The 24,304-nt window shown below is 38.4% G+C and overlaps 1 protein-coding gene across 3 annotated transcripts in view; it reads left to right on the forward strand.

The window, feature by feature from the left end:
• The window catches only part of LOC131035147 (uncharacterized), a 175,306-nt gene that overhangs the window by 11,290 nt on the left and 139,712 nt on the right, over nt 1-24,304 (forward strand). The gene's annotated exons all lie outside the window — the stretch shown is intronic.

Consider the following 24,304-nt stretch of genomic DNA (forward strand, 5'->3'; position numbering starts at 1 on the left):
CAGTAATGGAACAAGAGAAGATTTGCAATTTATGTCCAGCATCACCTAGGTCCAATAATAGATGTTGCATATCTAGAAGCAAAATAAGTCTATCATTTAAAAGACTTCAACCATTGTCAATATTCGATCATATCACATCAGGGGTTAAGGATCATGAAAAATATGTCAATCTAGGGTTTGGACAAGAATACTTATCACAAGGAAAATTACAAAGCCTAGAAAATATGCAAACCCTCGATAATACTCTTAATGTGAAAGAAAATAAGTTAGAATGACCTTATCTTTAGATAGGACCCCAACTAGGGTCATAATAGCAAAGTACATCAAAGCAAATGTTCAAGAGAAGTGAGCCTTTCTTGAAGGCATCTCTTGAATCTTGCATACCTATGATGTGGACTTGCCAATGCCCTTACTCTTCAACTTGATTCCCAACCTTTAGTAAGATATTCTCCTTAAGGGTGTGTTGTGACGTATTCACACATCACCCCATTGCAAATGGGGACCCCTGCTTTTTGCTTTCTAGGGTTTGTTTTCTAGGTCTTTTAGGGTTTGTTTGTTAGCCTTTGCAGGATGAGTGCTGTCGAGGGGATCGTTGGATTGCAGGCTTTGCTTGAGCCAGGGTGAGTCCACAGGGCCCCAGAATTAGGGTTTCTTTGAGAGTCTTCCTTAGGCCTGGTTTTGCTCTTGTTGCTAATTGTGTCTTTCTTTGTGAGTGGGTATCATTCTTGAAGGTCCGAGCTAGGTCTAGTTGGTGAGTGATGAATCTGAAATGTCATCCTGATCTTCAAATGCCTTGAAATTTGGCTAAGTCTGGAATGTCCTGATCTTGAAATTTGGCTAAGTCTGGAATGTCCTGATCCTGAAATTTGACTAAGTCTGGAAAACTGAAGAATCCTCCAAAAACTAGAGTTTGCAATATAACTCCTGGAGGTTCGAAACCACTCTCAAACATCATGAAAGTTAATATGGAATATAACTTAAAGTATAAGAACTTATACTTAAATGTTATATTCCATAAAATGATCTTGACGGAGAGTTCAAATGTCAAATTTCGCTCCTGACCCTTCCAAAGGGTCCAAAGCGAATTTCGCTCCTGACCCTTCCAAAGGGTCCAGAGCGAAATTCTCCATAAGACATTCTACTTTGACCAAAACCTAGAACTAATGCATTCCTAGGCTTGAATGAAGGTAAAAACGCTTGTTTCAATGAAGAAATGTGAAAATGAAGTCAGGATCTTGGCCAAGAGTAGGGATTTTGCTCCTGACCCTTCCAAAGGGTCCAGAGCGAAAATCTTTATAACTCTTGTTTTCCTCCTTATTTTGGCTAGGCGTTGGCTTGATGGGAGATGAATGGGTATGTTTTTGCCTTGAGAGGGAGTTTGGTTGATTTTGAAGGACAAGATTTTGACCTAAAGGGGAATTTCGCTCTCGACCCTTCCAAAGGGTCCAGAGCGAAATTCATCATAAACCTTGCTTCTTGACTTGAATGGATTAAGAACCTTGCTCCTAATGTGGATGATGATCTAATTTTGCCTTGTGAAGTGGTTTGAAGCTTGAAAAATGAGTAATTTAGCCAGGAATGAGATTTTCGCTCCTGACCCTTCCAAAGGGCCCAGAGCGAAAATCTTCCCAAAGCACATTTCATCTTAAGTTTGGCTAATCTTTGACTTGCAGGGTACCTTGGAAGGAAGCTTGGACATTCTTATTGCCTTTGAAAGGCTTGAAAGCATTGAAAATGAAGGATTTTGGACAAAAATGAAAATTTCGCTCCTGACCCTTCCAAAGGGTCTAGAGCGAAATTTCTAAAAGCTCTTAATATTGCAGTAAAGGAAATCAAGTTTTGATTTGTTATGGCATGGATGGAAGGAAAATGACTTGCTTTTGCCTCTTGGGGTCGTTTGGAAAGTAGAAATGAAGGATTTAGCCCAAGAAGGGATTTTCACTCCTGACCCTTCCGAAGGGTCCAGAGCGAAAATATCTCTGAGACACATTTCTTGCCTTATTTGGCCAAAATTTGATGTCCAAGGCATGATGAGATGAAGTATGAACATGGTCTAGCCTTTGGGAATGTTTAGAAGTTGTGAAAATGAAGGATTCTAGGCAGGAAAGGAAATTTCGCTCCTGACCCTTCCAAAGGGTCTAGGGCAAAATTCCTTATAAGTATACCTTTTGACCTTTCTCAAGCTTAAAACCTTGTTCCTAGGGCAAAGGGAGATGAGATTTTACCTTGCAATGAAGTTTCAAGTTGAAAGAATGATGATTTTAGCTCAAAACCAGATTTTCGCTCCTGACCCTTCCAAAGGGTCCAGAGCAAAATTCTTGGAAACTCATATTTTCTTCTTGGAGATGGTCAAATTCTTGAGTTTATGGCATGGTTAGGTGGACTTTGATGTGTTCTTGCCTTTGAATATTGGATTGAGGTAATGGAGTAGCCAAAACAAGCTCAAAATAGGAAATTCGCTCCTGACCCTTCCAAAGGGTCCATAGTGAAATTTCCTAAAATCACCTTTTCTCCTTGTGAAATCAAGTCAAACTTGGGTTGGATGAGAGAAGAGAGGATTTTCTTTGCCTTGTGAGGTGAATTCAAGATGAAATGATGGGGGAACATGCTAGAAATGATGAAAATCGCTCTTGACCCTTCCAAAGGGTCCAGGGCGAAAATTCTTCAAACACCTATTTTCCCTTGCAAAATTAAGTTGAACTTGGGTTGGACGTGAGAGGAGAAGTGTTTTCTAGCCTTTTGAGGTGAATGCAACTTGAAATGATAGAGAAATAAGCCTAAAAAGTGATTTTCGCTCCTGACCCTTCCAAAGGGTCCAGAGCGAAAATCCTTGAAAACATTGTTTTTTCAAAATTTTGGGCAAGACCAAGCTAGGACAAGGGTGTGAGAAGGCATTTGGATTGCCTTAGAGTGAATTTTGGTTGCCAAGAATGCAAAATTGAAAGCCTAATGAAAATTTCGCTCTTGACCCTTCCAAAGGGTCTAGAGCGAAATTTCTAAAATTCCCCTTTTTCCTTGCAAATTCAAGACAAGATTTTGGTTTTTATACCATGGGAAGGAGAAAGACAAGATGTTCTATGCCTTGGAAGTAATTTGAAGTTGGAAGGATGGCAAGATAGCCCTAAAACGAGATTTTCGCTCCTGACCCTTCCAAATGATCCAGAGCGAAAATCCTAAAACCTACCCATTCCTTTCAAATTTATGCTAAGACAAGGTTTGACTAAGGTAAGAAATGCCCTTGAGACTACCTTTGACTTGATGTTGGTTTCCAAAAGAGATGATTTTAGGCCAAAGGAGGATTTTCGCTCTTGACCCTTCCAAAGGGTCTAGGGTGAAAATCCTAAAATCTCCTATTCTGCCTTGCAAAATGAAATCAAACTTAGATTGGGTGAAAGAAGAAAGATATTTCCTAGCTTTGTGAGGTGGATTGAAGTTGGAACGATAAAAAATGAGCTACAAGAGGAGAAAATCGCCCCTGACCCTTCCAAAGGGTCTAGAGCGAAATTCTTAAAACTTCCATTTTTGCCCCAAATTTACATCAAGCTTGGTGTTGGTTGAGAATGAGGATGTCCTTGGGCATGTATCTAAGCAAGTATGATCACAAGGTGAGAAGGATTTGAGCCAGGAATGCAAAATTCGCCCCTGACCCTTCCAAAGGGTCCAGGGCGAAATTCTTATGGAGCCTGTCCTTGGAAAGGATTTTAAGCAAACTTCATTTTGATATCTTCTTGTTGATGATTTAAGGTAGGAAATGCTATGTTGAAATGAATTTATCATGTGTCCTTAATCATCTTTTGTTGTGTTTTGGCAGATGAAAGAAGACCAGGACAAGGACGACCTTCTCCAGCCCAGCCTCATCAAGGACGACCTTCTCTAGCCCAGCCTCATCAAGGACGACCTCTTCCAGTCCAACATTTGAAGGAAAGGCAAGGTGGCATCCCAGTCATTACTCCTCCAGTCGGGTTGGTCCAGTTCAGCATGTCCAGATTCAATGTACTTGACTCATGGGAGATGGCACAAACTTCGATGTACCTACCCCGGTTCTCCATTGGTCGAATATTCCAGAGAAGAAATGTGTCCAAATAATGCAATTATTTCATTGGTCAGAATTAAGTTTGTTGTAACAAACCCTAATTAGGGTTTCATTGTAAAATCTTGGCCATTGATCTCAAATTGATCTAAGCCATTGAATTTTATTGAGGGCACTATATAAGCCTGGGCTCCTCATTTGTAAAGGCTAATAGTTAGTCATTAATAGCTAGAAGGTTAATAGTTAGTTCATAGAGGTTAGAATAGCTAATGATTAATAGCAAATAGTATAGCAATTAGAGTAGAATAGAAAGAGAAGGCAAAGATTGTTGCCAATATGTTGTTTTAAAAGGCTTGTAAAACTTCATTGAAGAAATGGTGAAATCTATGGGTCGATTCAACAATTTGCATGGTCTCTATACTTCTCAGATTTGATTTCATGTTATTAGATGAGTGGAAGAAATGTTTTTGATTGATGGTGAAATTTGTATATCCATACTACTAGCAGTTTGTTGATTGCAGACTTGCCTTGTGTAGTCAACTGGAGTCATTCAGCTTAAGCTTAACTTCAATTGTTGCTTCTTCATTGATATGCATCAGCCTGATGGTGTCTATGCCTATAGTGATGATCTGAACATCATAAAGCTTTCCTCCGAAGATCGCACTAACCTTGTGGAGATGGTCTTGGGATGTCAAGACAAGACTTAGTTAGAATTTCATCAAAGATCAATCATTGCTCCTACATTCTTAGTATCAAAATTAAATCCTTCCCTCGCCCTCATCCTTTTTTCTTTTTTTTTCAAAATCTAGGCTAGTGAAATCCTGTGATTCCAGCAAATCAGACGTTTAGGTCGTCAAGTGTAAGTCCCCTTGTGATTCTAGCAAAATCACATCATACCGCGAAGAGCTTATCCACGAGTAGAGATCCTACATAATAGAACCTTGGAGTTACTTCGACTGATCCTTCGGCGAGATCTTCAACAGTCGGGAACTTTGTTCAAGAGAGGATAAGGTACCTTTAGGTATTTTATTCTGTGTTTGGTCATGTACAAAATACACATCAACAGGGTGAAAGTAGTACGAACCTTTCAAGAGGCAAAGTTGAGTGCCCCATCAAGTCTCTCTTCAACCCTGCTATCATCTGAATCTGAAAAAAAAAACTTTACTGAAATCTGAATGTTAGTATGACCTTAGCTCTGATACCATGTTGGATTTTAGGTCTTAGATTAACAGTAAGAACAAAAATCAGAATTGTATCTTTGACAACTTATATTAACATGAAGGTTAGCTGAACAATTAAACAAACATAGTCTAAATGAAATGCATAAACAATATAACACAAAACACGAGTTACCTTGGGAAACCTCCCTCTTGGAGGAAAACCCAGCAAGGAATGATCCTCAGATCTGATTGTTACCAGGATAGATTACAATACTTATCCCTTTAATGCTAATGATGATGAACAAACAACAATCTGTTTGTTCTAATCTGATAACTAGGTCAGCACACAAGCTTGACCAAGACTGCACCAAATCAGATATAAACAACCTTCTTCTTTAGATCTGCTCCAGGTCTGATATGATGTCTCAGAGCTTTGATAACCTGTCTTCAATATCAATATGAAGTACACAGGTCTGCACCTTTTGATGATGAAGTCTGCACTCTTTAATGGAGGTATTTGCATCTAGAATTATGCCCATGAATGGGATTCGCCTTTAGTCTATATAGCATCAGTTCTTCACATACAATGGATCAGATTCTTCAGGCATGGATTGCTCCTAACAGCAGAGATAGTTCACATCAAGTTGACTCAGATTCTTCGTATACTGATATACTAATTGGACATAATAGCTGAGAAGGTTCGTACTGTACGACTGAAGAATTTTGCACCATAGGGCAAAGGTAGAGTTCGCATCAATCTTTTGGAGCAGAATTATTTGCTTGAAAAACTTGTTTTATGCACTCCAAATGGCACCATATATATATGGTGCTTGCTGACTTATTGGGTCGGCCCAATAAGTAATTGGCGCCAACTTCAAATTTGATTTCCCACGCTAATATATATATATTTGAATGCTTCCACCTTATATCATATAGGGTCGGCCCTATATTGAATTTGGCGCTAGTGTTAGTTTGAATGCCCACGCTACCTTTGGGTGTGGATACAAGTAAGGGCGGGCCCAACCCTATTTAGCAAACAATCAAATGTTGCCTTGGGCAATTTGATTTTTGCTTTATAATTAATTTTCGAACTAGTTACAAACAACACTTCGCAAGGTGCTTCAATCAACCTTGGATTAGATGAAGATGCATTTTAGAGCATAGTGGGCTCTCTTCATGGCCCATACTTCTGGAACAAATCCACCACCACCACGAGCACCACATCATCTACTTCTAATAGAGCACCAACATTAGCACATGCTTATTATTTTTTTGTGCCCAAAAACACATCTGGAGCACAACCATTATTGGAGGCAATTGGGTGGAATAGGGAGGTGCATGAGCATGCAAACATTGCATGTGCTGATTTTTGGTACTTTGACAACATCCCTTTCAATGTGGCAACAAATGCTTATTGGGAGAATTTGGTTACCGCATTGATAGTTGCAGGAAAAAGGCTACAAGGCACTTTCTCGCAAAGAATTGAGTGGCAGGTTAAATTAGTTGATTTAAATATTTTGATAACTTATGTTGAGTTTTCAAATATAGACTAAATTTATGTTGAATTTAAGCTATTTTTTGTTTAAAAATCAAAATTGTGTACTTAATTTCATTTCGTAGTTGTAAGTTTCTTGTGAATACAACTATTAGGGCAAGAGTAAAGGTGGAAGAGCAAAGAAAAGAATGGAAAAAGTATGATTGCACTTTTCTTTCAGATGGGTGGATGGATGGGAAAAGCCACACCATCATTATTTTATTGGTTGCTTACAAAATGACTTGGTTTTCTTGCAATCGGTGGATGCCTCCAACAAAGTGAAAATGCAGAAAATTTGGCTCTACTGTTGGAGCAAGTTGACATGGAAGTGGGAATTAAAAATGTGGTGCAAATAATAATTGATAATGCAAAAACAAATGTGGTGGTTGGGAGAATCTTCCAAGAGAAACACGAGACACTTTTTGGGACACCTTGTGCAGCATATGTCCTTGATCTTCTTGTGGAGGACATAGGCAAACTTGATTGGGTGACACCAATTGTAGAGGATGCAAGGAGGACCACAAAAGATAGCTACAATCACCCTTGGGTTCTTCACTTGATGAGAGACCACAACCAAGAGAAAGAATTGGTAAGATCGGGTGTCACAAAGTTTGCAACGATTTTTTTAACATTGGAAAGCATTATTGGTTCATTGACGGCTTTGAAGCAAATGTTTGTGAGTCAAGCATTTCTAGACTTTATTCAAAGAAGACCGAAGGAGAGAGGGTTCCATGCATAGTCCTCGACAACCTATTTGTACAAAGAGCTACAAAGATTGTGAAAGTAACTTTAAAGCATTGAATTTAATTTCAAGTTGGATATTTAATTTTTTTTTATATGTTTTTCATTATAAATTTGTACTTTTAATATTTTTTGTATCATTAAATTGTAGGTGTTAGAGCCCTTGGTTAGAGTTCTCTACTAGGTAGATAGGGAACAAACCCAATGGGGTATCTTTATGAGGCCATGGATAGGGCCAAGGAGTCTATCAAAAGTTATTACAGGGGGGACCACCTCAAATTTGATCCCATAGGGGAGATTATTGATAGGTGGAACAATCAACTCCACCAACACATCCATGCAGTAGAGTACTTCCTCAACCCTCTTTTTTCTTCTCAAATCGCTTCTCAGATCCTAGTGGAGAGGTTATGGAGGGCCTCATTGCTTGCAATCAGAGGCTGACACCTAAGGTTGAGGTGAGAGACCTCGTTGTCAATGAATTGCAAAATTATAGGGAATCAAAGGGTAAGCTCTACCCTTTAGAGCTGGTTAAGAGAGGAATAACCACTCAAACACCAAGTATAATATTTTGAGTCTATCACAAGCATCTTATAAGTTACAAATTTCAAATCTACAATTTTACAACTATTAGTATTGAATCTATTGATATTTTGATAAAATGTGTTTTGACTTGGCTTTCTAACTCTTCAATTTTTTTTTTGTAGACTATTGGTGGACAAAATGGGGTGGAAATACCCCAAATCACCAAAGATTTGCCCTTCGCATCTTATGCCGAATTGTAGTGCATCCAACCGTGAGCACAATTGGAGCTTGTTTAAGGCCATCCATACAAAGAAGAGGAACAAATTAGCTTAGAATTGCAATACAATCTTCGGTTGCGCATAAGAAAGATAGAGGAAATATTAGGTGATCCAATTGATTTGGATGAGATAGATCCTTATAGTGATTGGATAGGGTAGGAGCAGCCTCTATTGTTTATAGAGGATGAGATCTATGATTTTGAGAGGTAGGCAATGGAGGAAGGGGGTGGATTGGGATTGTCATTGGATGACATTGAGGAGGATGAGGAGTCATCGCTAGTGCCACAAGCATCTACATATCGGATGGAGGTCGAGCCACAATCTGTCATGCCAAGGAAGTTGGAGGAGCCATTGCAGACTCCTAGGACTAGACTCTCTAGTTCTACCTGTCCCCTAATTTTCACTAGAGTTAGGAAGAAGAAGATGCAAAATGTTTTAATGTAGTATTTACTTTTAGTTTTACAAAAATAATTTGCTATTTTCATTTTGTTTCAGACTATCAGCCATCAACATTCCACATGCGGATGCCATTTCGTACCCATTTTGCATTAAAATCTATCAAATATAACTAGACTCAACTTGTTTCTTTTATGTACTCATCTATTGACTCATTGGATGCATCTTCTCATTGAATTTTGCAAAATAAATGTGTTTCTAATGAAATTTAAGCAATTTTTCAAGTTGCTGAGTATTTTGTCGAGACACATTTTCGGGCCTTGCTGAGTATGGGATTTCCAACTATGGATTGAAGTATGCATCATGAAAGATCTAGTTGGAAGCATATCTTAAGGTCAAGGATTATTCATCTATGTCTAAAATGACCTACCCTCAAAAGACACAATGGAGTTGAAGGCCAACGCTAGATAGAGCATAGAAAGAATTCACAGGATCATCACAATTGTATTAGAAGATGGCTCTTGGTGCTATTGTACAAAAGATGACCTAGCTAAACTATTGTACAAGTTCAAGGATTTGTTGGGTACCAGCAACACTATTTGATCAATTGTCTAGAGTTAGAAGTCTACACTCACCAGTTCATTGATTATGATTTTATTGAGGACTTCTTTTCACAATTCAATTGAGACCGAGTGGATCTTAGAGTAGTTGGAGGTTAATAAAAGAAGGATCTCAAGTATGTGTTTATTTTTCTCAAAAAATCTTTCACGTGTGCTGCCTCTTCCTTGAGAAGTGAAAGATCTATCTTTTGAGCAAGTGTGCCAAACTTTCATGCAATTTCAGGCCTCCCTATAGAACTTTGGAAAGACGTTACGACAAATCAAGCTCACACTGTTAGATCCTCTGAAGAATTGAAAGCTAGGAGTCAAGGAGGTCAGTCTATAAAAAGCATGAATGTGGCTATTGTGGAAAAACTTATCATTTGTAATGCCCCTTTTTGGGATATTCCTGATTTTTACTCGAAAACAATAATATTTACTTAAAATTGATAGTAGTTATATCAAAGATTAAGAATCTATGATAATATTCATATCAATAAATCATAACACGATATTCAAAATCAATCAAAGCGTGAATTCTCCAGAAATACTAAAAATCAGCTGAATTAGAGGTTTTCATCCCTAATTCAACTGTGACAATACCAAGGGTTTTTGTCCTTCCAACTCCTAGCCCACCTTGGCAGGGTTTTGTCCTCCTTGACCAAGATTTGGGTTTTCGTCTAAATTCACTAAGAGCATGAAATGGTTTTTATCCTTCCAACTCTCGTGGACTTTGAAGGATTTTATCCTTCTTATTTGCAAGATACTACTTATTGATGTGTTTTTAATGCAACATGCAACACAAAATAAAATACTATGTATTCTATCCTCTCTTGAACAAAATCCTCCCAAGTGCTAAACTGCGTGATCAAATGGGATGACTCCAAGGTTCCGAATACCAGGTCTTGACATGCTCTTGGATAGACTCAGTTGTTTGATGTGATATTGCTAGAATCACAAGGGGACTTACGTTGAATCTTGAATGCTTGAGTGTTGTTGGAACATTGAGATTAACTTGACTTAGAAAAAGAGCAAAAGGATAAAAGGGTTGAGAAAGCTAATCTAATCCTAAGAATGCAAGAGAAATGGACAATCTTTGGTGAAACTCAACTAGACTTTGCTTTGCCATGCAAAGCAACAACTTCACAAAGCTTAGTGCAATCTCCTAGGGTTTGTGTATGATGCATATCAATGAAGATGTAGAAATTGAAGTTAAGCTTGACTAAGATGGATCCAGTGGACTACGCAAGCCACTTTACAATCAACAAGGTGTTAGTAGTATGGATGTATGAATTTCACCATTGATCATGCACAAAGTTCTTCCATTCATCTAAACAACATGAAAATTAAATGAGAAGTAGAGACCATGCAAATTGTTGAATCAACACATAAAGTTTACCATATCTTCAATGAAATTGATATGCTGCCAGCAACAATCTTCGCCTTCTCCTCCTACTCTATTCTAACTACCTTTTGCTATCTACTTGCTGTTGACTATTCTTGAACTATTCACTATTAACCTTTACAAATGAAAGAGTGGAGCCTTATATAGTGCTCCCATTACATTGAGTGGCTCAAATTAATTCACAATCAATGGCCAAGATTGAAAGATAAAAAACCCTAATTAGGGTTAGTTACACCCATTATAAAGCATTTAATGCTTGACCAATGATAGAATTATAATAAGATGGACACATGTCCTTCTTTCAGTTTCGACCAATGAATGATGAGGTTAGGTGCATCGAACTTTGTGCCCACATGTGGTAGTTATCTTCCTTGATGGATGAGTCTGAATCTGAATGCCTTATCTTGGAATGATGTGATTGGATGATGACTGGGCACCACCTCAGCTAGCTGATCCTTGTAACTCATCACAAAGGTAGGTGATGGAGGCATATCTCTTGATATTCAACATTTCCAAGCTCAATCATGAATGAGACGAAGGTAGGAGATATTCCCAAATTGCATCATCTTCTAACTTTGATTAATTCTTCTAGAATTATCTCTTGTCTTGATCATCTTTGCATCCTCTTCTTCTTCATGCATCGGAAAATCTTTTGACGTACTGGCATTGATTCCTGGATTTTCGGAGGAAATTCAAGATTGTGCAAAATTTCCTCCTTGAGTGCTTGATCTTCCTTGTACAATGTTATCCTCTTCATGTGGTGGAAATCCTTCATACCAAACCTGGAGTTTTCTTGTGCTCTCCGTGATCTCTTTCCCTTGCATTGTAGTGCTTTGTGTTTGATGACCCTATCCTTGTGTTGCCCTTGCTACTTGCTTGTCATCTATGCCTTGATTCTCCCTCTTGCATGTAAGTGTGATCTTCCTTCCATGCCTTGAAGTCTTGCCTTTCTCACATTCCTTTGTATGTTCATCCCCCTTGCATCAAATCTGGAAACAAACATAATTTGAATCAAAACATCGTAGAAAGTACTACTATCAATTCACAAATTAAGCTTCTCACTACCCTTCCTAAATCTGGAAATGAATTTTGTGATCATGGAAATAGCTGATTTTAAGTTTGATTTCCCTTCTCTTGACTTAATTTTCATCAATTTGAGTCTGATTTTGTGTCTCGGGCCAGATTTATGTCTGATTTCTCACTTTTATATGCCTGATTTGATAGGTTTCAGGTCTGAGACATGCCTGATTTGCATTGGTTTCAGGTGGCAAAGGAAGTTCGTGGATTTCATGGGGCAAAGGAAGTGACTTCTTCCTTCCTTTCTCCTTTGCATCCTTTTCATCATTTGAGTGGGGGCATTGACACTAATTGGGCTTTTACATAGTCATAGGAAGTGCATCAACTTGATTGTGGTTTTGACTAAGCAAAGGAGGTTCGGGCTTTTAGGGGGGCAAAGACAATGGCTTGAGGTAGGTTGGGGTTTTGCTAGGTCATTGACAATGCTAGGAGCATGAGTATAACCTGTTCAGTTAGCACTTCAAGGACTTTCTACTCATCCTCAGCAATTTCACCAATCTTAAGACAACAATAACTTTCAGAATCTTAAGCACTTTCTCCAACCAGCATTCAACTCACCAAAACAGGACATATCCTGCCTGATCAGACTTTTAGGGGGGCAAAGGAATTGACCTCAAGCCTGATCGGGGTTTCAAGGGGGCAAAGGAAATAGGCTCAAGCCTGATCAGGGTTTCAAGGGGGCAAAGGAAATGGCAAGTAGTAGGTCGAGGATCTAAGGGTGCATTTATAGTGTCAAAGATATCAACTATGTTTGCTCAATCAATCAGTTCCAGGCATTTCAATTCGCTGCAAGGAGATTTTACTTATCTCCATTACCATGATCTTTTCAATTAAAGTTCATCTTCACCAATCATAGAGACTCCATCACTTTGGTCGGGCTTTTAAGGGTTCAAAGGAAGTGAGTGAGAGCTGGTTGGACTCTTGACTAGGCAAATGAAATGCCTAAGCTTGATTGCGGATTTGACCAGGCAAAGGAAGTGCTAGGTCAGGGTTTGAGGGGGTCAAAGGAAATGACATCAAGCTGGATCGGGGTTTGAGGGGGTCAAAGGAAGTGGTATCAAATGTTAAATTTGCTCATGCAACTACCTTGTTTTAAGCCAATCCATCTTTCCTTCAAGCAGTTCAATCTCCTTTAACAATTCTTCATAATCAAACTCAGCACTTCATCTCTGATTTTGCAAGTCAATGATGATGATCATCATATAATCATTCATTTCCTAAGCCTTGAACAGCCACACTGACTCAATTCCACCCAAAGGGAGAGAAACATGACCTCATCACCTCCTATCAACTTAAGGCACTATACTTCCTCGAGAAAAAGGCTAATAGCAAAGATTCTACCAGACGACTAAACTAGGACAACTAACCTAGAAAGCGGGAAAAAGTGGGGGTCCCCATTTGTAATGGGGCGATGTGTGAAAACGTCACAACACTACCTTGAATACAAAACAGATAACTAGATGTATTTGCTAGATTATTGCTGATTTGATGCTTTTATGATTTGATACTTGAATGCAATTCTGATTTTTTATTTATTGCTGAATGAATTTCTGAGATTGATACTTTAAAGAAATTAATTTCTATGTAGATGAGTTTCTTGTATGATTGGTGCTTGAATTGATTGGCTGATTCCAAGATTGAATTGATGATTGATGATGATTTGATTGCTTGTTTGTCTATTTTGTTGATTTGATCTTTGCTGACTGATAGATTGCTTGATTTGATCTTTCCTGATTGATAGATTGCTTGATCACTACTCTAGAAAACATAATTTAATTTACTTGCAAAGTCACATAATGTTCTATTCCCAATTGATTGATTGAATGCTTGTTTCCTTTATGAATTGATGAGTTATTCCATGATTCTCTCCATGAAATGATTTGCCCTTTATATCCATTTCTTGAAGGAGTCATCACCCTTCAAAAGAAACAAGTCACCACCCTTCACAAGAATTCAGTCATATCCTTCATTGCTGCCGTTGAAAATAATAATTTATTCCCAAATTGATTGATTGCTTCCTTCATTCCCAATTGATGATTGATTCAATGAAATGAAACGATCTCCCTTTTATATGTCATGTTTGAGGGATTCACACAACTCATCATTACATGCCTTTTGATCATTCATTAAACTTAATTATATTATATGTTTTTTATTCTTTATATTTTAATTTATTATTATTAAATCCTATTTCAAAAAAAGGGGACATTACATCATGATGAAAGAGAATGAGGAATTTGGATTTGAGATCTCAAAGAGCATGCTAAGCAGATAGCTAGAGACAAGTTCTTGGTAAAATCTCACGCCACCTTACATTCCTTTTGTAGCCCGAAAGCCTTTTTTGAATGGCTAGTTGACATAGGAGAAAGTCAAAATATGACTATTTGCAGGAGCATGCACTCCATCCATTCCACCATGCATTGGGGAGAATGAATTGCAACTAGTGAGGAAGGGGCAATCTCTCTATCAGTAATGCAAGATTCAAAGAAGCTCTTGGTGTTGCAGATATGGGTCCCAATATACTATTTGTCTATTGCATCATAGGTCAAATTTTGCTAAATAACTGGGTTGTAAAGACATGTACAACATATTCAGGATTGGTTCATCAAGGTTTTGTGATGAAACAATTAAGATGTATAAGCCTGATGAATTAGGTTCACCATGCAAATCATCAAGGTTTGTAGCTATAGTTGCAAAGGTGGACGACATAAATTTTCTTTGGCATCATAGATTGGGTCATACAATCTATAGATCTACATGGTACATGAACAGTCATGACAGGGTTTGAGGACTACCCTCCATTAATCTCTCAAGTAAAATCTGCAAAGGATGCCCTCTACCTTTTGAGAAAGCACCATCAAGAAGTCTTTCTTAAGAACAAGGCTTAGAGAGCATCTCAGCCCCTAAACTTCTCCAAACCTACTAACATTCCTCTAAGGGATCAACATTTGCAAGATTATTCCAACAGTAATGATGAGATAAAAAAATTTATGTTTGAAAAATTTAGAACTGCCATGTGGGCAAAGCAGGTTGGTCAGAAAAAAGCACATTATATCAAAGAGTTCAACCTCTTGCGAGACCATGATGAAAAAGACTACCTAAGGGCAGCAATTGAGGGAAAGGCTAGACTTCTAGTTGCACAAATCAGAATTGGGTCCCAACATCTTAGATGCAAGACAGGTAGATGGGCAGTCCCTAAGGAGTGGGATGAAAGAACTTGTCTTTTCTGCAATAAAGTGGTGGTGGAAACTGAACGGCACTTCATTTTTTAGTGTGCTGCATATGAGGATATCTGTACACAATATGAGGACAATTTGAAGGGGAGCAATCTAAACGAGTTATTTGATGAGGCAAGACTTCACAAAACAATGGGCTTCTTGATCAAGATCCACAATAGAAGAGTCGACAATGAAAAGAACTTGACAATTGTTAACAAAGATGCTGTTGGTCCTGTTGTCATTTTATGACACCCTTGGTCCATCAGTAAGAACCGATCAGAGATATGATCCATGGACCAGCATTGCCCTAGTTGATCAAGGAGAAAAACAGAAGAATTATGAGGTAAGAAGTGTTGTCTTGTTTGGAAGAGGTCCCTTCCCTTTGCTTCCCTTTTCTTTCATGTTCCTCAGAACTTTGGAACCCCGAGGTTCCGAAGTTCCTTCTCTTCGCCTTCTCTTCTTCTCTTTCTTTGGAACACCGGAAACCCGGGGTTCCGAAGTTCCCTAGTCTTTTCCCCTTCCCCGGAACTCCAGAACCCTGAGATCTCGAAGTTCCTTCCCTTTGCTGCCTCTCCTTTCTCCTTCCCCAGAACTCCGGAACCTTGAGGTTCTGAAGTTCCTCCCTTTCCTTCCCCCTCCTCTTCAGTTCTTTGGAACCTAGGAACCTCGAGGTTCCTAAGTTCCCTTCCCTTGCCTTCTTCAGAAGTCCGGAACCCCGAGGTTCCGAAGTTCCTTTCCTTTGGCTCCTTTCTTTTCCCGGATCTCCAGAACCCCGAGGTTCCAAAGTTCCTTCCCTCCTTGCCTTTTCTCTATTCTTCGGAACCTCGAGGTTCCAAAGTCCCTTCCTTGTTGCCTTTCCCTCTTCTCCGAAACTCCAGAACCCCAAGGTTCCGAAGTTCTTTTGCTAGGTCTCCCCTTTTCTTTTTGCTTAGTCTCTTCTTCCCTTTCCCGGAACTCCATAACCCCGAGGTTCCGAAGTTCCTTCCTTGTCTTCCCCACTTCGGGAATCCGAGTTTCCGGAGTCCTTGGACTTCTTTCCGGCTGGCAACACTTCCATATGGTGTGACCAACACTCAAAGCTTTAAATGCTCTGACTACTTTTGTGACTTGTGCACCTTCTTTTGTGGAGGTACGGCGGTGCATTTAATGATTTTGGCAGGATTTCCATCAAGAGAGGTACGAGGCCATGCTTGTTGTGGTAACTTATGTCATGTCTGCATGCTCTGAATTTGGAAGGTCAGTCAATCCACCCTTCTCAAGGATGCATTTTCAGGGTATGGCTAGGTTGCTTGCATGTACAAAAAGTCAGGTGCATGCACTTCCCAGCACTCCCAGACTGACATTTCCCTGCACACACAAGGGTCATGATCACTCTTGTAACCAATTTTCTATATAAAGGCTGTTAAGCCTCATTGTAAAGGGTTCTCTCGCTGCTGGCTTGAGCTATGCCATGCTCTTTCACTTCTCTTGCATTTATCTTGCATTTATGCAATTGTAAGTTTGGCCATTGGCCTTATAATGAATTGAAATCACCATTCTTGCCTTCCTTCAACTTATGTATGCTGTGTATGTTTCCTTACCTTCATCATAGGTGTATGTTTTGTGGCTCTTCTCTCATATATGCTGTGTTAATTTATTTCTGAGTGTGACTTGTGGGAAACCTTCTCCCCTCTTGACATTCAACGAATTCTAACCTCCATACATGCATTGGGGTCACTCATACAACTAAAGTTTGTGCATCTCCTGGGTATTTCAGTTGATTCTTTGTGTCATTTCGGGTAGGGAAAGAAACAATCTCTTCTTGGTGCATCACCTCTTTTTATTTTAAGCATTTCTCTCTTCTCTTTTCCTTTGCAAATTGTTAGGATAGGCTTAGGAGTAAGTTTTGAAGTGTTGAGTTGGTTCAACACCTACACCTGGATTGAGAAGGAAGCCAACCTTCTCCGGAGATTCAGCCCCCTTGCACAAAGTTCCACACTTCGGGGTTGTTTCTATGTTTCACAAGGTTGCTGAGTTGATAGCTCAGCAAGGGTGCAAGCTTTTGTGATAATAGGTCCCATAGAGTCATAGATTGATAGTCTCGTGGACATCATTAAAGTTCATTCATTCATTCTAAAGTTAAACCCTAAGTAGAATGAAATATTTACCTGCCAATCTAGAATATTTCTTCTATAGTCTTGATTTTACATGTCCACAAAATGCCAGTGAAGCAAAAAATAGCCACAAGGTTTTGTTAGTTTGATTATTCCAGTCTTATATCCCCTTGGAGTTCTCCCATCGTGCTAGAATTTTAAAACTATTTAGCTCCCTAAGTTGATTGACAAGTAATCAACAATTAATTTTCCAAAATTCTCCTCTACCTTGGCTTCAATTTTGTTCATTGATTCAATCGTGCAACTTTCATGAATAGTGTTAAAAAAGGCTTATTTGATAGGTTGCTTTACTGGCCATTTTAGCTTCTCTCTTCTTTAGTGCTTCCATTTGGTGTGAGATAGTTCTGTGCCTCTGTTAGCAAGTTAGTTAAATCCCACCATGCTAGAATCATCTCCATTATATGGTTCTAGCAGTGAATTGGTGCCCTCCTTCATTGAACTGATAATTCTGCCTTCAGGGTCTTGACAATAGAACCAAATGTTGGATGGAAGACTAACACATCAATCTCTCTGGTAACTGAATTGGATAGTCTCCTTGTGCAAATTGGTTACTCTATTCTTAAGTTTCTGAAAGTAGAACTACATCTTGGATAGAAAGTTTACAACTTACAAAGTTACATGCCAATGAATGATTTCTATTGCTAAAGAGAAATAACCATAAACAAAACCATTGCCTAAAAGCATAAAAAAGCTATGAACTCTAGCATTATTCTTTCACCGTTCTCATACTATGAGCTATCTTCTCAGTCTGATTGCATATTATTTAACACCACTTTACTCTATCTTTGGTTCTAGTGATTAGAAATGTAGAACAACATGCTAAAGTAACTGAAAATCATGCACATTCTTGTAGAATGTAATATAATCACATCACAAGACTCGATCAATTTCATCAACTACACCACTTTTACTTTTCCATGCATGATTTAATTTTCCTTACGTTGGATGTAGCCATATAGGAATGAAACAAACACAATTGTTAACAATAGCCATAGCATTTCATTAACATATCATATTTAACATAATTCAACATTAGTGATGCTTTGTTAACTCACTATGTTAGTGTCATAGGTGCTGGTAGAACTTTGCAATATTAGGGTTTATCTTGCTAATTTGGAGGGTCTTAACTCTTTGCTTTAGCCAAAATCCTAAACCTACTACGCTCTGGTTGCTTTATCTTCTATTTTGGCATTAACCTGCTATGGCCCGTGTCTGGTTGTTTAAGTTACAACCAGAGCCTTTATGTTCATGCACTTATCGGCCATGCTGGCCTAGTTACCTTCTATTCTTGGTCGCCTTGGTACCATTTTAATTTTCGTCTTTTGAAGAAAGGTGACCCATTAAGTGGTCCCCACGATCGACGTGGTGGCCTATCGTGCTTGTGCATGATACGAGGGGTTGGGCCCAGTTGTGACCAAGATGGTGCGCTTTTGTGTCACGCTTCTCTTTGTCAGAGGCGGGCCCAAGTCATTCCTTCGTTCTCTTGCCAGAGGAGGTGGTCCCTGTTTGCCCACACGATAGCCTATTATGCGATCACATACTTCTAAGGTTTGAACCTTGTTAGAGCCATGATACTCCGCAATTGTGCCATATGTCTTTTTATCCGAGGTAGGCCCTCGACGTTGCTTTGTTATTCGTCTTGAGGTATTGGTTCCACTTGTCCACATGGCGGCCTATCACGTGATCCCATGCTCTTGAAGTCTAAACCTTGTCAGAGCTATGACACCGTGCGACCATGCCCATTAGTTAGAGAGAGTCTGTCTTAGCAGAGCTAAATATAATATTCCTTCCAACTGTATGCATGACATTCCATGTACATTATTTATGCCATTCATGTTGTGTTGATATTAGTCATGTTATTGTTGATATTGATAATGCTGATTTACACTAATATTAATGTTGATACCACATTATAACATATATCTATTTTGTGAAGTATCGATATTTAATATCGATTCCTTTATACGAATTGATTATGTATGTCAACCATGGTTTTTTGCCTATATTATGAATCGATAGTGAATATCGACTAATCAGCATTCATTTGCATATTGTGTCGGTCTAACTAACATGTCTCACGTAGAGACATGTCTCTACGGGAGATATGTTCCTTCAGCGTCGTATATTATGATCGATCCAAATACTTGTGAGACACATAAAATATAAGTGCCAAGCAAGACATATAGAATATACATAACCTGCAATCATTACAGAAAATATATGAGCGAATATATATACAGTTCGAATCAATATTAGAATTGCATTATCTCTAAGCATTATTGAATTGACATTGAAAACAAGATAATAGCAGATCGATATATGTTCAGATTGCACTCATCTCAATAATATCATTTGAAATTATATATATTTGGAGAACAATGATTATAATTTTAAAAGCATACTATAAACCTCTAAATCTGATCAAACATTAACATGGTATCAGAGCTAGCATAAGGAAGATCCGATCAGATTAATAAGAAGAGGAATTCTAACCACCATTAAAATCTCTCTAAATTTGTAAAAATGGTGAATGGTGTAAGATTTGAGGACAGACTTGAAGGAGCTGCAAATTTCGTTTCTTGGAAGTTCAGAATAATGATGGCACTAAGAGAACATGATTTGAACACATTTGTGGAGAAGGTGATACCTATACTTGATGAAGATGATGAGAAACTTCAATGGACAAAGAACAACAACAAGGCTATGAAGATATTAGTGGATGCAGTGAAGGATCATATAGTTCCAATCATATCCAAACTAGACACAACATATCAAATGTTCACTACTCTAGAGAACATGTATGGAATAAATAATACTAGCAGGGATCTTGCTCTAAAACATCAACTCCACCATGTCAAAATGAACAAGGGAGAAACCATCACATCTTACTTCTTGAGGATAATAGAGTTAAGAGATCATTGGACACACAATTGATAGCAAGGAATTAACAATGCTGGCTCTCACCGGACTTCCTACATCTTGGGAAGCATTCATACAAGGAATAAGTGCTCGATCTAAACTTCCTAAGTTTGATCGTTTAAAAACCGACTGCATTCAAGAAGAGTCAAGGCTGATCACTAGAGGAATTGGCTTAAACACCTCCAATGAAGAAATTCAAGTTCTAAATTCAAACTCCCACAAGAAAGGAAAGAAAGGCAACCTCAAACGAAAGAAAGGGACTCCCATGGAAAACACTCATTCAAGAGAAGGAGGGACATGTCTAAAGTACAATGTTATAGGTGTGACAAATATGGTCATTTTGCGATGAAGTGCCCAGACAGGCCTAAGCTGCAACTCTCCTTAGCTGAAGCTAGCAAGGAAAGCTCAGATAAGGACTCTGAAAGGCTTGTATTCTATTCAGCCCTATCAAGCCAAGTATCTACTAGCCTTAATACTTGGATCATAGACAGTGGTGCATCTTGACATATAATAGGATTCAGAGAACATCTTGATAGCCTAGTGGAAAATTCAAATGAAGAAGTCACCATTGGGGATGACTCCAACTACCTTGTCAAAGGAATCGGAACCTGCAATATTCAACTAAAATCGGGCATCTCTCTTCAATTGACAGGCGTATTGTTTGTGCCAGGTATCAAGCGAAATTTGGTTTCTATTTCAGCTCTTGAAGACAAAGGATACTGGATTACTTTCATGGATGGTAAAGTTCTAGCATGGCCTAAGAACTCAAATATAAAGAAAGCTCACACCATAGGAATTCGACATGGATGCCTATACAAACTTTGCACTCCTCTTTCTCAAGCCTTAATCCATGATTCTTCTACTACAAGTGAGATATGGCATAGAAGATTAGGGCATCTTCACTTTCAGGGCATTGTCTTCAATAGAGAAAATTGTAACAGGTTTACCTAAACTCAAACAAGATCATGAAGGAACTTGCAAAGGGTGTGCCTTAGGGAAGAACACAAAGGGCACCTTTCATAGTAGTGAAAGTAAATCTAAAAATGTATTAGAACTTATTCATACAGATTTATGTGGATCCATGTCAGTAACCTCTTTAGGAGGATTTTTGTACTATGTTATTTTTGTAGATGACTACTCTAGGAAAACATGGATATATTTTTTAAAATGTAAAGAGTCTAATGAAGTCCTTACAAGATTTAAGGAATTCAAGGCTCTAGTAGAGAATATGTCAGGCAAAAGAATCAAAACTCTTAAGATCAGATAATGGGGGGGAATATATTTCTGATAGTTTCAAAGACTTTTGCAATAATGTTGGAATTAAGAGGGAGTTCACCATTCCTTACAACCCTCGACAAATTTGGGTAGCAGAAAGGAAAAATAGAACTATTGTAGAAGCAGCCAAAGCCATGATGCATGACCAAAACCTACATACCTCCTTCTGGGCTGAAGCCTCTAGCACTACTGTCTACATTCAAAATAGATGTCCTCATTTCCTTCTAGATAACAAAACCCCTGAAGAAGCATTTACAGGGATAAAACCTGACATAAGTCATTTTAGAATTTTTGGGTGTCCTCTTTACATCCACATACCCAAAGAGAAAAGATCTAAGCTAGAACCCTCAGTTTAAAAGGGAATATTTGTTGGCTACAACGAATCATCTAAAGCTTATAGAATTTATATCCCTGGACAAAGATTAATTGAACTAAGCAGGGATGTTATATTTGAAGAAGATGTTGCTTTTAAAAGATCTAAAGACACTACTGAAATTGATGATGAGTCTCCTCTAAATATGGAAGAGGATCATACTTCCGAGATTCAGAGGGAGATAAATGAAGATAATAATCAAAATGAACCTATGGATTATGCTCTAGAGCCTAGAGACCCTACTAGGAGTCGTAAAAGACCTCTATGGGCAAGGAAAATGATTCAAGAAGCTGAAAATTATGCAGCTCCAAAAGGAACCTTCAGGGAAAGCAAGAGACCTAATAGATATTCCAGCTATGTTGCACGTATGAGTGAAATCATCACATCAAAACCTTCTTGTGTTGAGGAAGCCTTCAAACATCAAGTTTGGAAAGATGCCATGACAGAAGAATACCAGTCTATACTCAAGAATGATGTCTGGGACATTGTTCCTAGACCAAAAGACATATGAGTAGTTTCATCTAAATAGCTCTTCAAAATCAAACATGCTACAGATGGGAGTATTGAAAAATATAAAGCAAGGTTTGTTGCCAGAGGTTTCTCTCAAAAGGAGGGAATTGATTATGAAGAAACATTTGCTCCAATTGCTCGATATACCTTCGTCAGGGCTTTGATTGCTATTGCCACATCAAAGGGATGGCAGATTCACCAAATGGATGTGAAGACCGCTTTTCTTAATGGCATAATAGAAGAGGAAGTATACTTAGAGCAACTTGACGGATTTGTGGTACATAGTGATGGTTCTCATGTTTGCAAACTAAAGAAGGCTCTATATGGTCTTAAACAGGCTCCTCAAGCCCAGTATGAAAGGATAGATAACTATCTCTTAGGGTTAGGTTTCTCCAAGAATGATGCAGATCCAAACTTGTACTCGAAGGTAATAAATGGCAACATGTTGATTCTCATCCTTTATGTTGATGACTTATTGATTACAGGAGAGGACCATCTCATTACCAAATGTAAACAAGATCTAGCATCTGAATTTGACATGAAGGACTTAGGCCTTCTACACTATTTCCTTGGTTTCGAAGTATGGCAGCAGGCTGATGGTATCACTCTAAATCAAGGAAAGTACACTATTGATATTCTAAAAAGGTTCAGAATGATGGATTGTAAACCAATGTCTACATCCATGGAGACAAATCTACATAAGTTAGAAGAAGTAGCAGCAAACTCAGAATTAGCAGATTCCACTCTCTACCGACAGATGATTGGGTCCTTAATGTACTTGCTCAACACTAGACCAGATATTTGTTATGCAACTAATGCACTCAGTCAGTTCATGTGTGAACCAAGGCAGTTACATTTAGTTGCAGTGAAACATATTTTGAGATACCTGCATGGCACAATTGGATATGGATTAAGATATAATAATGTAGACCTAAATCTACATGGATATACTGACTCTGATTGGGCTGGAAGTGTGGTTGATCGTAAGAGTACTTCAAGGTGTTGTTTTAGCTTAGGATCAGCCATGATTTCCTAGATTAGCAGGAAGCAATCTTCAGTGGCACAGAGTTCCATCGAAGACGAGTACATTGCTGCATCTATGGGAGCTCGAGAAGCTGTGTGGTTAAGAAAACTTCTTGTAGGATTTTTTGGACAATCCCTAGATCTCACGATCATCCATTGTGATAACCAGAGTTGTATAAAGCTTTCAGTGAATCCAGTATTCCATGACAAATCAAAGCACATTGAGATCCCTTACCATTATGTTAGAGACATGGTGGAGAGAAATGTTATCCAGTTGAGATATATTAGTACAAATTAACAAACAACAGACATTCTCACCAAGCCTCTCTCCAAAACAAAGGTGGAATACTTTAGAGGTAAGCTTGGTATAGTAGAAATATAATGTTATCTGAGATTGAGTCTCAACTATATAAATTTATTGTACTAATATATTTTAAAGATGTTTAATTCGTAAACTCTTTTTTTGGTCATGTGTGACCTCATGGGCTCCTGTGAACATCTTGAAAGATGACGATCTTTCAATGATGTACATCTATTCTTCAAGTTACTGTTGTAAGGTGAGGACTTTACAATAGTTTAACCTTACTATCATGATGTATATCATGTGACTTGGTATCCGTGGACATGTCATGATAGTTGATACCTCTTAAGTAATATTAAGATGTGGATAATCACAATGAGATATATTACTGAGATATCTCATGGTGGATATTATGTGACTTAATATCCGTGGATATTTCATGAGTTGATATCCTTATGATAGGCATCATGTGACTTGATGCCAGTGCACATATCATAATGGATATCGTGAGTATGGTGAATATCATGTGACTTGATATTCCTGGACATGCCATTACTCCTGATATTACATTGAGGTGATATCTCTCTCACAATTCATATGGATCTATTGTGTTTATTTCAGGACAGTAATCATCCTCCCTAGCTAAGAGGGAGTGTTAATGAATTGTGGCTTCGGTCGGATTATTCTCATCGATGAAATCAAAAGCATTTAATTACTATCTTTCTTTTGTATACTGTCATGATTATGACTATCACAATGCATGACTGAAATTCAGAATCATGTACATATA

The sequence above is a fragment of the Cryptomeria japonica genome, chromosome 5 (assembly GCF_030272615.1).
Source record: "Cryptomeria japonica chromosome 5, Sugi_1.0, whole genome shotgun sequence".
Taxonomy (NCBI): domain Eukaryota; kingdom Viridiplantae; phylum Streptophyta; class Pinopsida; order Cupressales; family Cupressaceae; genus Cryptomeria; species Cryptomeria japonica.